The sequence below is a fragment of the Leptodactylus fuscus genome, chromosome 1 (assembly GCF_031893055.1).
Source record: "Leptodactylus fuscus isolate aLepFus1 chromosome 1, aLepFus1.hap2, whole genome shotgun sequence".
NCBI classification, from domain to species: domain Eukaryota; kingdom Metazoa; phylum Chordata; class Amphibia; order Anura; family Leptodactylidae; genus Leptodactylus; species Leptodactylus fuscus.
Window position 1 is genome coordinate 11,364,140 of NC_134265.1, and position 13,103 is coordinate 11,377,242.

Below are 13,103 nucleotides of genomic sequence, written 5' to 3' on the forward strand. Positions count from 1 at the left end.
CGATCGAATACTACGGTATTCGAAATACTCGTATTCGATCGAGTACCACTCGCTGTTCGAATGTAAAAGTTCGATGCAGAACCAGCATTGATTGGCCGAATGCTATACAGTCGGCCAATCAGTGCTGGTTCTTCTCCTACCTTTAGAAGTCTTCTCCGTGCAGCTTCCCCGCAGCATCGTCCGGCTCTTCATTCACTCTGCCAGGCATCGGGCCTGGGCAGAGCCGACTGCGCATGTCCGCTTCTAGTGCAGGCATGCGCAGTCGGCTCTGCTCAGGCCCGATGCCTGGCAGAGTGAATGAACAGCCAGAAGACGCCGCGGGGACACTGCAAGAAGAATACTGCACGGAGGATCCAGCCAGACCCTCACTCGTGGACTTGGTAAGTGTAATTTGATTGAACATTGCCTACCCCTGAAACGAGCATTTTCCCCCCATAGACTATAATAGGGTTCGATAATCGATTTGAGTAGTCAAATATTGAGGGGCTACTCAAAACGAATATCGAACCTCGGATATTTTACTGTTCGCTCATCTCTAGTAGGCGGAGTAGGACTGCGCCAATGCCTAGGAATGACAGCCCTGGCGGCCGTGAGGTATTGCCCCAGCAGATCCCTTTTGATGTCGGACAATTTACCAGGAATGACCGATAGCAGGGCCAGTTGGAGCGAGACCACAACTGTGCGTTAACACACTCTAGAATAAAGGGAAAAAGGCCACATTCCAAAATGGTCGGAGCACAGTGCAATCCCACCAAATATGGAGCATGGTGCGCTTCTCGGTACCACAACACCAACACTGGTTAGGAACAGCAGGGAAGATCCTATGAAGGAGGTCAGGACATCTATACCATCTGGTAAGGATCTTAAAACTCCTCTCCTGCATACTACAGGGCAAAGCCAATTTGTGGGAAAGAGAGAAGGCCTTGTCCCAATCGGCAGGCGGGAGACCCGAGGAAAACTCAGCTGTCAGGATACGGAGTCGCCGCGGTCTCAAATCGGTAATTTGGGTTGTAGTAGATCGTTTTTCTAAGATGTCCCACTTTGTTGAAATGGAGGTAGCGTTCGCCACCTTGAAACAACTCTTTAATTCTGCCCCAGTCCTGGTCCATCCTGATCCGGAATTGCCCTTCATTGTAGAGGTTGATGTTTCAGAAGTAGGTGTAGGAACGGTCCTGTCTCAGGGCACTGAACCACTTACCAACCTCCAACCTATCGCCTACTTTTCCAGGAGGTTCTCCACTACCGAGGCCAATTATGATGTTGGCAATAGAGAGCTTCTGGCGATTAAGTGGGCCTTTGAAGAGTGGAGACACTTCCTGGAGGGGGCCAGACATAAAATTACTGTACTGACTGACCACAAAAACTTATATTTAGACAAGGCGAAAAGATTAAATCCCCGTCAAGCCAGGTGGGCTCTATTTTTCACTAGGTTCCACTTTGTAATTACCTACTGTCCTGGCTCAAAGAATACTAAAGCAGATGCCTTGTCCAGAAGTTTTGGTCTTAGTGGTAGTTCTGATGGGGAACCTGAAAATATACTTGCTCCTGGGGTGGTAGTGGCAGTTTTGACCTCGGATCTTGAAACCCGTATTCTCAACACTCAGGATGCTGCCCCTAGTGCGCTACCACCAGGTAAATTGTTTGTCCCTAGCCACCTCCGCTTGGAGCTCTTAGAGGAGATCCACTCCTCTGTTCTGGCGGGTCATCCAGGCATTACTGGTACTGGGAATCTGTTATCACGTACGTATTGGTGGCCATCTTGGCAACGAGATGTTAAAAATAGAGATGAGCGAACACTAAAATGTTCGAGGTTCGAAATTCGATTCGAACAGCCGCTCACTGTTCGAGTGTTCGAATGGGTTTCGAACCCCATTATAGTCTATGGGGAACATAAACTCGTTAAGGGGGAAACCCAAATTCGTGTCTGGAGGGTCACCAAGTCCACTATGACACCCCAGGAAATGATACCAACACCCTGGAATGACACTGGGACAGCAGGGGAAGCATGTCTGGGGGCATAAAAGTCACTTTATTTCATGGAAATCCCTGTCAGTTTGCGATTTTCGCAAGCTAACTTTTCCCCATAGAAATGCATTGGCCAGTGCTGATTGGCCAGAGTACGGAACTCGACCAATCAGCGCTGGCTCTGCTGGAGGAGGCGGAGTCTAAGATCGCTCCACACCAGTCTCCATTCAGGTCCGACCTTAGACTCCGCCTCCTCCGGCAGAGCCAGCGCTGATTGGCCGAAGGCTGGCCAATGCATTCCTATGCGAATGCAGACTTAGCAGTGCTGAGTCAGTTTTGCTCAACTACACATCTGATGCACACTCGGCACTGCTACATCAGATGTAGCAATCTGATGTAGCAGAGCCGAGGGTGCACTAGAACCCCTGTGCAAACTCAGTTCACGCTAATAGAATGCATTGGCCAGCGCTGATTGGCCAATGCATTCTATTAGCCCGATGAAGTAGAGCTGAATGTGTGTGCTAAGCATACACATTCAGCACTGCTTCATCACGCCAATACAATGCATTAGCCAGTGCTGATTGGCCAGAGTACGGAATTCGGCCAATCAGCGCTGGCCAATGCATTCTATTAGCCCGATGAAGTAGAGCTGAATGTGTGTGCTAAGCACACACATTCAGCACTGCTTCATCACGCCAATACAATGCATTAGCCAGTGCTGATTGGCCAGAGTACGGAATTCGGCCAATCAGCGCTGGCTCTGCTGGAGGAGGCGGAGTCTAAGATCGCTCCACACCAGTCTCCATTCAGGTCCGACCTTAGACTCCGCCTCCTCCGGCAGAGCCAGCGCTGATTGGCCGAAGGCTGGCCAATGCATTCCTATGCGAATGCAGACTTAGCAGTGCTGAGTCAGTTTTGCTCAACTACACATCTGATGCACACTCGGCACTGCTACATCAGATGTAGCAATCTGATGTAGCAGAGCCGAGGGTGCACTAGAACCCCTGTGCAAACTCAGTTCACGCTAATAGAATGCATTGGCCAGCGCTGATTGGCCAATGCATTCTATTAGCCCGATGAAGTAGAGCTGAATGTGTGTGCTAAGCACACTCATTCAGCACTGCTTCATCACGCCAATACAATGCATTAGCCAGTGCTGATTGGCCAGAGTACGGAATTCGGCCAATCAGCGCTGGCTCTGCTGGAGGAGGCGGAGTCTAAGGTCGGACCTGAATGGAGACTGGTGTGGAGCGATCTTAGACTCCGCCTCCTCCAGCAGAGCCAGCGCTGATTGGCCGAATTCCGTACTCTGGCCAATCAGCACTGGCTAATGCATTGTATTGGCGTGATGAAGCAGTGCTGAATGTGTGTGCTTAGCACACACATTCAGCTCTACTTCATCGGGCTAATAGAATGCATTGGCCAATCAGCGCTGGCCAATGCATTCTATTAGCGTGAACTGAGTTTGCACAGGGGTTCTAGTGCACCCTCGGCTCTGCTACATCAGATTGCTACATCTGATGTAGCAGTGCCGAGTGTGCATCAGATGTGTAGTTCAGCAAAACTGACTCAGCACTGCTAAGTCTCTGCATTCGCATAGGAATGCATTGGCCAGCCTTCGGCCAATCAGCGCTGGCTCTGCCGGAGGAGGCGGAGTCTAAGGTCGGACCTGAATGGAGACTGGTGTGGAGCGATCTTAGACTCCGCCTCCTCCAGCAGAGCCAGCGCTGATTGGTCGAGTTCCGTACTCTGGCCAATCAGCGCTGGCCAATGCATTCTATTAGCCCGATGAAGTAGAGCTGAATGTGTGTGCTTAGCACACACATTCAGCTCTACTTCATCAGGCTAATAGAATACATTGGCCAATCAGCGCTGGCCAATGCATTCTATTAGCTTGATGAAGCAGAGTGTGCACAAGGGTTCAAGCGCACCCTCGGCTCTGATGTAGCAGAGCCGAGGCTGCACAAGGGTTCAAGCGCACCCTCGGCTCTGATGTAGGAGAGCCGAGGGTGCACTTGAACCCTTGTGCACCCTCGGCTCTGCTACATCAGAGCCGAGGGTGCGCTTGAACCCTTGTGCACACTCTGCTTCATCAAGCTAATAGAATGCATTGGCCAGCACTGATTGGCCAGAGTACGGAATTCGGCCAATCAGCGCTGGCCAATGCATCCCTATGGGAAAAAGTTTATCTCACAAAAATCACAATTACACACCCGATAGAGCCCCAAAAAGTTATTTTTAATAACATTCCCCCCTAAATAAAGGTTATCCCTAGCTATCCCTGCCTGTACAGCTATCCCTGTCTCATAGTCACAAAGTTCACATTCTCATATGACCCGGATTTGAAATCCACTATTCGTCTAAAATGGAGGTCACCTGATTTCGGCAGCCAATGACTTTTTCCAATTTTTTTCAATGCCCCCGGTGTCGTAGTTCCTGTCCCACCTCCCCTGCGCTGTTATTGGTGCAAAAAAGGCGCCTGGGAAGGTGGGAGGGGAATCGAATTTTGGCGCACTTTACCACGTGGTGTTCGATTCGATTCGAACATGGCGAACACCCTGATATCCGATCGAACATGTGTTCGATAGAACACTGTTCGCTCATCTCTAGTTAAAAATTTTGTTCATTCTTGCGAGACCTGTGCCAGATCTAAGGTGCCCCATGAACTTCCAGCGGGTCTTTTACATCCACTCCCGCTACCCAATCGACCCTGGTCACACATCCCCATGGATTTTATTACCGATCTCCCGTCCTCTAAAGGGAAATCGGTAATTTGGGTTGTAGTAGATCGTTTTTCTAAGATGTCCCACTTTGTTGCCTTGAAAAAATTGCCTTCAGCTAAATTGTTGGCCTGGTTGTTTATCCGCCACATTTTACGTCTGCATGGTATTCCTTCAAATGTGGTGTCGGACAGGGGCGTACAGTTTGTGTCCAGGTTTTGGAAAGCCTTTTGTAACAGGTTGGGAGTCTCTCTTTCTTTCTTCTCAGCCTTCCACCCAGAGACTAACAGTCAAACAGAGAGATTGAATCAATCTTTGGAACAGTATTTGAGGTGCTTTGTGTCTGATTGCCAAGATAAATGGAGTGAATATTTGCCCATGGCTGAGTTTCCACTAAATAATCATGTCAACTCCTCGACTCAGTCTTCTCCTTTCCACATTAACTATGGTTTTCACCCCAGATTCTCCTCAGGAACAGGCAATGAATTCGCCTTTTCCTCAGTAGAGGACGTTGCTAAATCTCTCTGTACTGTATGGGCTGAAAGCCTGGCATCACTGAGAAAAGCCCAGGCTAATCAAGTAAATTTCGCCAACAGAAACCGCCGCCCTGGACCTGACTTTGTGGTGGGTGACAAGGTCTGGTTATCCACTAAAAATCTCCAACTTCGTGTTCCATCTACTAAGTTTGCCCCGCGTTTTATTGGTCCATATCCCATTTCTGAAATAATCAACCCTGTGTCATTCAAATTATCACTTCCTAGGTCCCTCCATATTCACCCAGTTTTTCATAAGTCCCTACTCAAAAAGTATGTTCCGGCAATGGTCACTTGTTCCCCACCCGAACCAGTGATCGTTCAGGAGGAACTAGAGTATGAGGTGGAACGGGTCATTGATTCACGCAGAGTGTGGAATTCCCTTCAGTTCCTCATACATTGGAAGGGGTATGGACCAGAGGAGCGTGTTTGGGTGGCAGCCAGATACCTTCACGCTCCTAGATTGGTGGAGAAGTTTTTCCGTTCTTACCCTACTAAGCCAGGGGGTCCTCTTGAGGGTCCAGAGGCCCCTCCTCAAAGGGGGGGTACTGTCAGGATACGGAGTCGCCGCGGTCTCCTTGCTGCGCGGCGTCTCCCTGGGAGACGTGTTAGGAGTTCTATTGGGTGTGCTTAGGTCATTAAGGGTTAATCTTTTCCTTGCCTTCAGTCTCCATGCCGTTAGCCATCAGGTGTGTTCTCTGCTGCTATTTAAACCCCACCCAGGCATGGATCCTTGCCAGCCATTCACTTTGTGTTTCCTGGTGCCCCTGCTCAGTCTGATTCCCTGTCTGTTTGTATTTCATATGTTTCTTGGTTAATCTGCCCGGCTTGTATTTTTGACTATCCCTTGTCTTTTGATTTGGTACCTTTTATTATATCTCCTGGCTTGACCTCTTGCTCGTCTGACCTCGCCTTCTCTTCTGTGTCTTGCAGGGACTTGTGGTCCTCCCTGGTTCCATGCTGTTTAGTATTTTGTTTTGCATTGCATTTACACTGTGCTTTCTGTTTAGGTGTGACCCTGTGACTCCAGTCCCTAGGACTTTCAGGGCCTCCTCTTCCCTTATCCTAGCCGCCGGATAGAAGGTTAGGAGCCGTGGTAGGCGCACTTCAATTAGGAAGTGTATTTGTTAGGTAACCCTGGAACGGGGACACAAGAGACAGTGAGCCCTAGGCTTATGCCCCCCGCTCTCCCTTCCTATTGCCAGGCCCTATCCTACGTAATAGGCGGCAACCACGAGGACAGTCCCTCCCTGAGTATGTGACACACAAAACGCAGACAAGACGAACAACAACAATGGGAAGTCAACTTAGCCAAAGGTCAGTAACAGTCGGGCAATACAGTACCAAATCGGAGTCCAAAAAGAGAAGTCAGTGAGGAAAGCCAAAGGTCAAGTATAATAGAGTAATCAAAAACAGCGACAGTCAGAGCAGGTATGCGCACGGCAATAGCAAGCGCTGGTGTGAATAGGAACCAAGGTTAAATAGGGAGGAAGAACCCGCCCATGGAGTTGATAGGAAGGCAGCTGTCAATCACAGGGCAAGGCCAGATTAACCTCTAGAGGATCAGAGCAAACTGAAGGTGAAGGAGACGGGTGTGGTGGAAAATCAATTACCAAGGTGAAAGAATAGGGCAGTGTTCAGACAGAGCAAGGAGAACCAAAAGGGAAAAAAATCACAACCGAACACATCTCCTGCGCCGCAGCATGCGGCCGGATGTTACAGTATTGGTCTGCCTCATCTCAGATATTACAGCATAGTTATAGCTGCAGGGCCTGCGACCCCTTTTGTCATTAGTTGCACAGTGTTGCTTTCCCAGCTGTGTCACTTTGCACTGCCTGACCCTGACTCCAATCCTTACATCAGCGTTCCACGAGTCCACATACGAGGGGAGCCCCGGTGTAGCATCAGTAAGGAAAATACAGAAGAGACAACACTCGTTGGGGAGGATCCAAAGAGACAGTGATGGACTCCAGTGCTAACAAGGGTGTAGAGAGCCGGGATGAGAAAGAGAACTTTCTTAGAAAGGATGACAACTGGCCATATTCCAACCAGGAGAGGTGGAGGTCCGGATGCGTCAAACGGAGCTGGGCGAAAGGAAGGAGGTAGGAGTCGCCTATAACCTGCCGGAGACGAACATCATCAGACTTATCCCAGCAAAGGAATCTAGACCCCGAGCAACCCGGAGGGAACATGGGATTATCAAACAGAGGAGTCAACAGGCCCGGAACCCGTGCCAGCCTCCCAACAGAACACACCAGGTCCCATATCTTGAGGAAGTACAGGAAAAGGATAGAGTGTCTGCAGGACTTAGGGCGGAAATGCGACGGGATCCAGGGCAGGGCAGAGAGAGAGGGCAAGATCAGGTCAGCCTCTATAGCGACCCATTGTTTGTCGTGACGTCGGAACTGCCAGTCAAAGAGATGAAGCAGAACCAAGGAGCAGTAGTATAATCTGATATCTGGCAAACCCGCTCCCTCTCTGCCCTTACGGCGGGTGAGAGCACGGAAACTAAGTCTACTCCTCGACGCACCCCACACGAATTTCCAAAATAAGGACTGGATGCGATTGAGGAAGTCACAGGACAAACGGAATGGGGTGTGTTTGAAACAGGTATAGGAACCTCGGGAGAATGTCCATTTTAAGGGCATGGATGCGGCCAAACCAAGGTAATGACTTAGCACCATAAGAGAGCAAATCAGACGTAACCCTCTCGAGGAGTGGAAGGTAGTTCAGTCGGAATAGGTGGGATGGGTCGGGTGGGATATGAATTCTGAGGTACTTAAAGGAGGTAGATTGCCAATGAAACGGAACTCGAGAGAGAGAAAGGAGATCTCCGCTGGGGGGAGCGAAACGTTGAGAGCTTCCATTTTGGAAAGATTGACTTTAAAATTGCTAAGATGACCAAAGCGAGCAAACTCGCAAAGAACGGCTGGGAATGACACCCGTGGCTGTGAGATGTATAATAGGAGTTCGTCTGCATAAAGCGCCACCTTAACTTGGCGGGAGCCCAGTTGCAGGCCGTGGATCTCCGAGCAACGCCGGATTGCCACAGCAAGATGCTCCATGACTAGGGCATAAAGCAATGGCGACAGGGGGCAGCCCTGACAGGAGCCGTTCCTAACCGAAAAAGAGTCCGAAAGAACCCCATTAGCTCTAACCCGTGCAGTAGCGTCACCGTAGAGGGCGAACACCTTGCTCAAAAAACCGGAACCCACCCCAATTTGGCTAAGTGTTTCACGCAAGAAGCTCCAATGAACCTGATCAAATGCCTTTTCGGCGTCGATCGATAGCAAACACAAAGGCAGCTTGGAGGAACGAGCCGCCGAGACAGCCAATATAGTTTTGCATACATTATCCCGAGCTTTGCGTCCATAAATAAAGCCAACTTGGTCATTATGTACCAAGGCCGGCATAAGGGGGGACAGTCTATTCACAAGCAATTTGGCGAAGATCTTAACATCGATATTGATCAGGGAGATCGGGCGGCAGCTGGCTGGGAGGGCGGGATCCTTGCCGGTGTCACGATACTAGTGGCACAGGATCCGGAGTCCAGTAGTCGGGTACTGCAGAGGAGGCTAGGGACAGCACATGGATAGCCCACAGGGGGGCTGAGGCAGTTGTCCAAGAGCAGATGAGTAAAGACCAGGTAGAAGTCTGTAGAAATTCAGGAGCTGTATTAAAGCTACGGTGAGCTTGCAGCCAGCAGATGAAGGTTCCAAGGAACTAAGAAGATCTCCAGCAAGGCAGTCTCCTGGGTGTTCAGGCTGTATCTGGATTACCAGAACACAATACCAACATAACAGGAAGTGTCAGAGTCACCTATATATAGGCAGTCCAATCAGGGTAATTTCAGGGCAGGTTCTAATCAGTGGAAACAGATGATGAGCCTCAGGAGTAGGTTCCACACAGAAGTCCAACAGACAGCTATTCAAAAAGCTGAATAGCTCAGCAAGCAAAGAGACAATGGGCAAGACAGCAGGTCACAGGTTCAAATCCTGATAGCCGGGTTTAGGGAGTACTGTGATCAAGACTGCGAGGGATTGCAAAGCAAACGACGAAGAGTCGCCAAAACTGTTGAATACGCGTGACATGACAGAGGCTAGAGAATCGCAAAAGCATTTATAAAAACGCACGGTAAAGCCGTCCGGGCCCAGGGATTTACCTGGGGGAGAGGCCTGAATGGCAAGGGAGACCTCCTCCAAAGAAAAAGGCTCCTCAAGGGCTGCCTTACCGGCGCTAGAGAGAGTAGGGAGGGGAGTTTTGGAGACATATTTCCAGATCTTTTGCGGAGGGCCGACGGAGCGAGATCCGCAAAATGACTGCGGATGTTGTACAAGTCCTTGTAGAAGGAGCGGAACTCTGCAACAATATCCGTGGGGTTATGGAGCATCTCACCCGCCGCATTCCGTGCCCGAGGAATATACGAGAGAGATTCGTGTGGATGAAGTTGTCGCGCCAGGGAACGACCACACTTGTTTGCAAACTCGTAATAATGTTTCCGAATGCGATCCTTAGCATGCAAGAATCGCTTGTCGAGGAAGGAACGGAGTTCCTCCCGTTCGTTAATCAGTTCAGTAAGAGTAGTCTGAGACCTGGTGCGTTTGTGGGAGGACTCCAATGAATGAATAAACTGGAGAAGATCCGCTATCCAAGCGGCACGCTCCTTCTTAAGGCGAGAGCCATGTTGGATCAGGATCCCACGTACAACACATTTCAATGACTCCCATTGCAACGGGGGGGAGGGGGGGTTTGGGTCATGCTCATGAATAAGGAGGAAATCCTCAATGGCCGCATCGATAGCAGACTTACAAGTGGGATCTTTCAGAAGGCTTTCATTAAGCTGCCACATGATGGGGCGACGCGCTAAGTCCGGGATCTCAAGAGAGAGGTACACAGGAGCATGATCCGACCAGAGAGCTGAATCGATGCGGACAACAGGGGACCAGGAAAGGGCATGATGACTAGTGAGGAAAAAAATCTATGCGACTATAAGAATTATGGGCGGGAGAATGGTAGGTATAGTCTCTACCCTGTGGATGTAGAATGCGCCAGATATCGACCAACTGGGAGCGAAGGAGAGCAGTAGTAATACGGTGCATCTGAGAGGGGGCGAGGAGTCCACCAGTGGGTCCAAGACTAAATTAAAATCACCCCCCAGAACTACCACGCCTTCATTAAAGTCCGCCAGCCTGCGGATCAGGGATTTACAATATGCTACTTGACCCTGATTCGGGAGATAACAACCGGCAACGGTAAGGACAGTGCCCACAATGCGCAGTTTGAGGAAAAGATATCTACCATCAGGGTCGATCAGAGTGTCCAGAACCTCGTGTGGCAAGGAGTGGTGGAGGGCTATAGAAACCCCCTTGGCGACCGGATTGGAGCTGTGGAACCAGAGAGGGTAGTAGCGGTTACGAATGTGCGGCACATGGTCCTTCCGGAAGTGAGTCTCCTGTAAGATAAGAATTTGAGAACGCTTCTTATGCAACTGATAGAGGATCTGGCTACGTTTTTGGTGAACATTAAGACCCCTGCCATTCAATGTACAGAAATTAAGAGAGGACGTAATAGAAAAACACACAAAAAAAGGGGGGGGGGGATACAAAGATACAAGGGGAAAGACAAGAGGAAAAGAGGAAGGGGAGCCGGGGAAAGACGAAGACAAAGACGAATTAAATACAAAAAATAAGAGCGCAGGAAACAAGTAACAAACAATCAAACCAACTAAGTGGGGTGGAGGAGCAACCTCCACAAGAGAAGGGTGGGGAATAAGGCAAAGAAAATGCCAAATCCCACACCAATAAGTAGCGTGGAGACCCCGGCGGGAAACGAGCTTTTCAACAGAGGAGCCATAACCCCGCCCGGACCTCCAGACCATGCGGTAAATAGCAAAAACATCAGAAACAACATGAGAAAGCTGACCGGTCTAGTAAAAGGCAAGGGAAAATCCTGACATTACCAAGGTAAACGACCAAAAAAGGTGTGGGGATGCCTGTCCAGGAGTAGCACAAGAGCCAACGGAAAGGGCGCCTGTGAGGCAACCCGCAATCTTCCGGGACGGGCAGAGCCCACATCCGTAAAATACAATATCATAAGGAAAACACGGCATAACATGAGACAATGACTAAGTAGAGGTGGGGGAAGCACTAGGGGTTGAGCCGATCTTGAAACTAAAATCCGATTTCCGATCATTTTCCATGCAAGTCAATGGGATTTTTTTAATAATCAGAGATCGGATTTTAAAAACGATCCTAGTCACTACACAGCATGTATTCAAAAAATTGATTTAATTTTTGGACCCCATGCTGTGTAGTGATTAACCCCCCTCCCCCCCGGTGTTTGCTCACCTGCAGCTCCCAGTTCTTCTTCGTCCAGTCCTCTGTCCTTCACATGTCTTCAGAGCGCCCTGCCCCCTCGCCTCCCTAGACTAGTATTGTAGAGATGCAGGGAGTAGGCGGGGCTTGGTGCGGCTGGAGAGTGTGTGGCACTCTCCTAAGCCCCGCCTATAATACTATAATTACTATATAATTACTAGTCTAGGGAGGCGGGGGCAGGGCGCAGGGCGCTCTGAAGCTACATGAAGGACAGAGGACGGGACCAGCAGAGGGCAGCAGCAGCACTTCTGAGCAGGTAAGTTGAGCGAAGTTCATGAGTAGATATATATTACTGTATATTGACTTGGGAGAATATGCTAATCTGTCTCCCAAGATGTAAACAGGGAGACAGTGCCTCTGTTTGCTGCCCTCTATAGCAAGCAACCCTGAACAACATGCCCGACTTCCCAGAAGCCTTTGCTGCATGATGCGAGGTTATAACCAAATCAGTTTCTCAGCTGCGGACGGCACCGTTTCTGTCTATCTGTATATTGACTTGTCTAGTAGATAGACAAGTCAGTGTACAGTAGTATCTATCTACTCGTGAACTTGCCTCGTCGTCCTCACAGCAGTGCAGCACGCAGTGATTTACCGCAGCCTGCCACTCTTCTGCTTCGTCCCTGTTTTACTGAGTATACAGTAAAACAGGGACGAAGCAAAAGAGTGGCAGGCTGTGGTAAATCCATAGGAATGAATGGACGCAGCCGGCATGCAGGGGGTTAAGCGGCCGGCCGCTTCCATTCATTCCTATGGGTGCTAAGCCTTTCCCACAATGATTGGCCAGTAGCCAAGCATTGTAGGAAATAAGCCATGATCTCGATCCCACCCGAAAAAATCAGCATCGGAATTCCGATCACGAAAGTGAAATTTTCTTGATCGCCGATCGGAATTCAATCTTTTCGATCCCTCAACCCTATTCGCCACCAGAGGAGCACGATCACGGCGACGCCGTTTAGGGCGTCTTTGAGACCTGGCAGACAGATTTGAAAGGAGAGCACCAGAAAACGAAGGCCAGGAGAGGACAGGAACTGAAAAGAGTCCCAAGGCAGCAGCGAAGGACGAAAGGTCATCCGGAATGGGAGAGAGACACCATGTGTCCATTGTAGCGAACCTGAAGTTGGAAGGGGAAGCCCCAGAAGTATGGCACTTGGTGCTGAACCAAAACGTCCAGGAGCGGCTTCAGGGCCCTCTGCTTGGCCAGAGTAAGGCGGGACAGGTCAGGGAACAATTGGAGTACAGCGTCCTGAAACTTGACTTGGGGGGTATCCCGGACTTTACGCATGATTGCCTCCTTCAGTTGATATCTGTTAACCCTGCAAATGATGTCTCTAGGGTTCGAGGAATCAGGAGGGCGCTGGCCCAGAGAACAATGTGCATGGTCAAGTTCAAGAGGGGAGTCTGGGGGGGGGGCCTCCAGCAGGGAATTAAAAATGAGGCGTAGGGTGGCATCCAGTTGCTGGGGTTAGATGGATTCAGGGAGCCCCCTCACTCTGATGTTATTCTGCCTATTG

The 13,103-nt window shown here is 49.9% G+C and overlaps 1 protein-coding gene across 1 annotated transcript in view; it reads right to left on the minus strand.

Moving 5' to 3' along the window:
• LOC142190702 (gastrula zinc finger protein XlCGF66.1-like) overlaps positions 1 to 13,103 on the minus strand; it is a 403,831-nt gene that overhangs the window by 382,612 nt on the left and 8,116 nt on the right. The gene's annotated exons all lie outside the window — the stretch shown is intronic.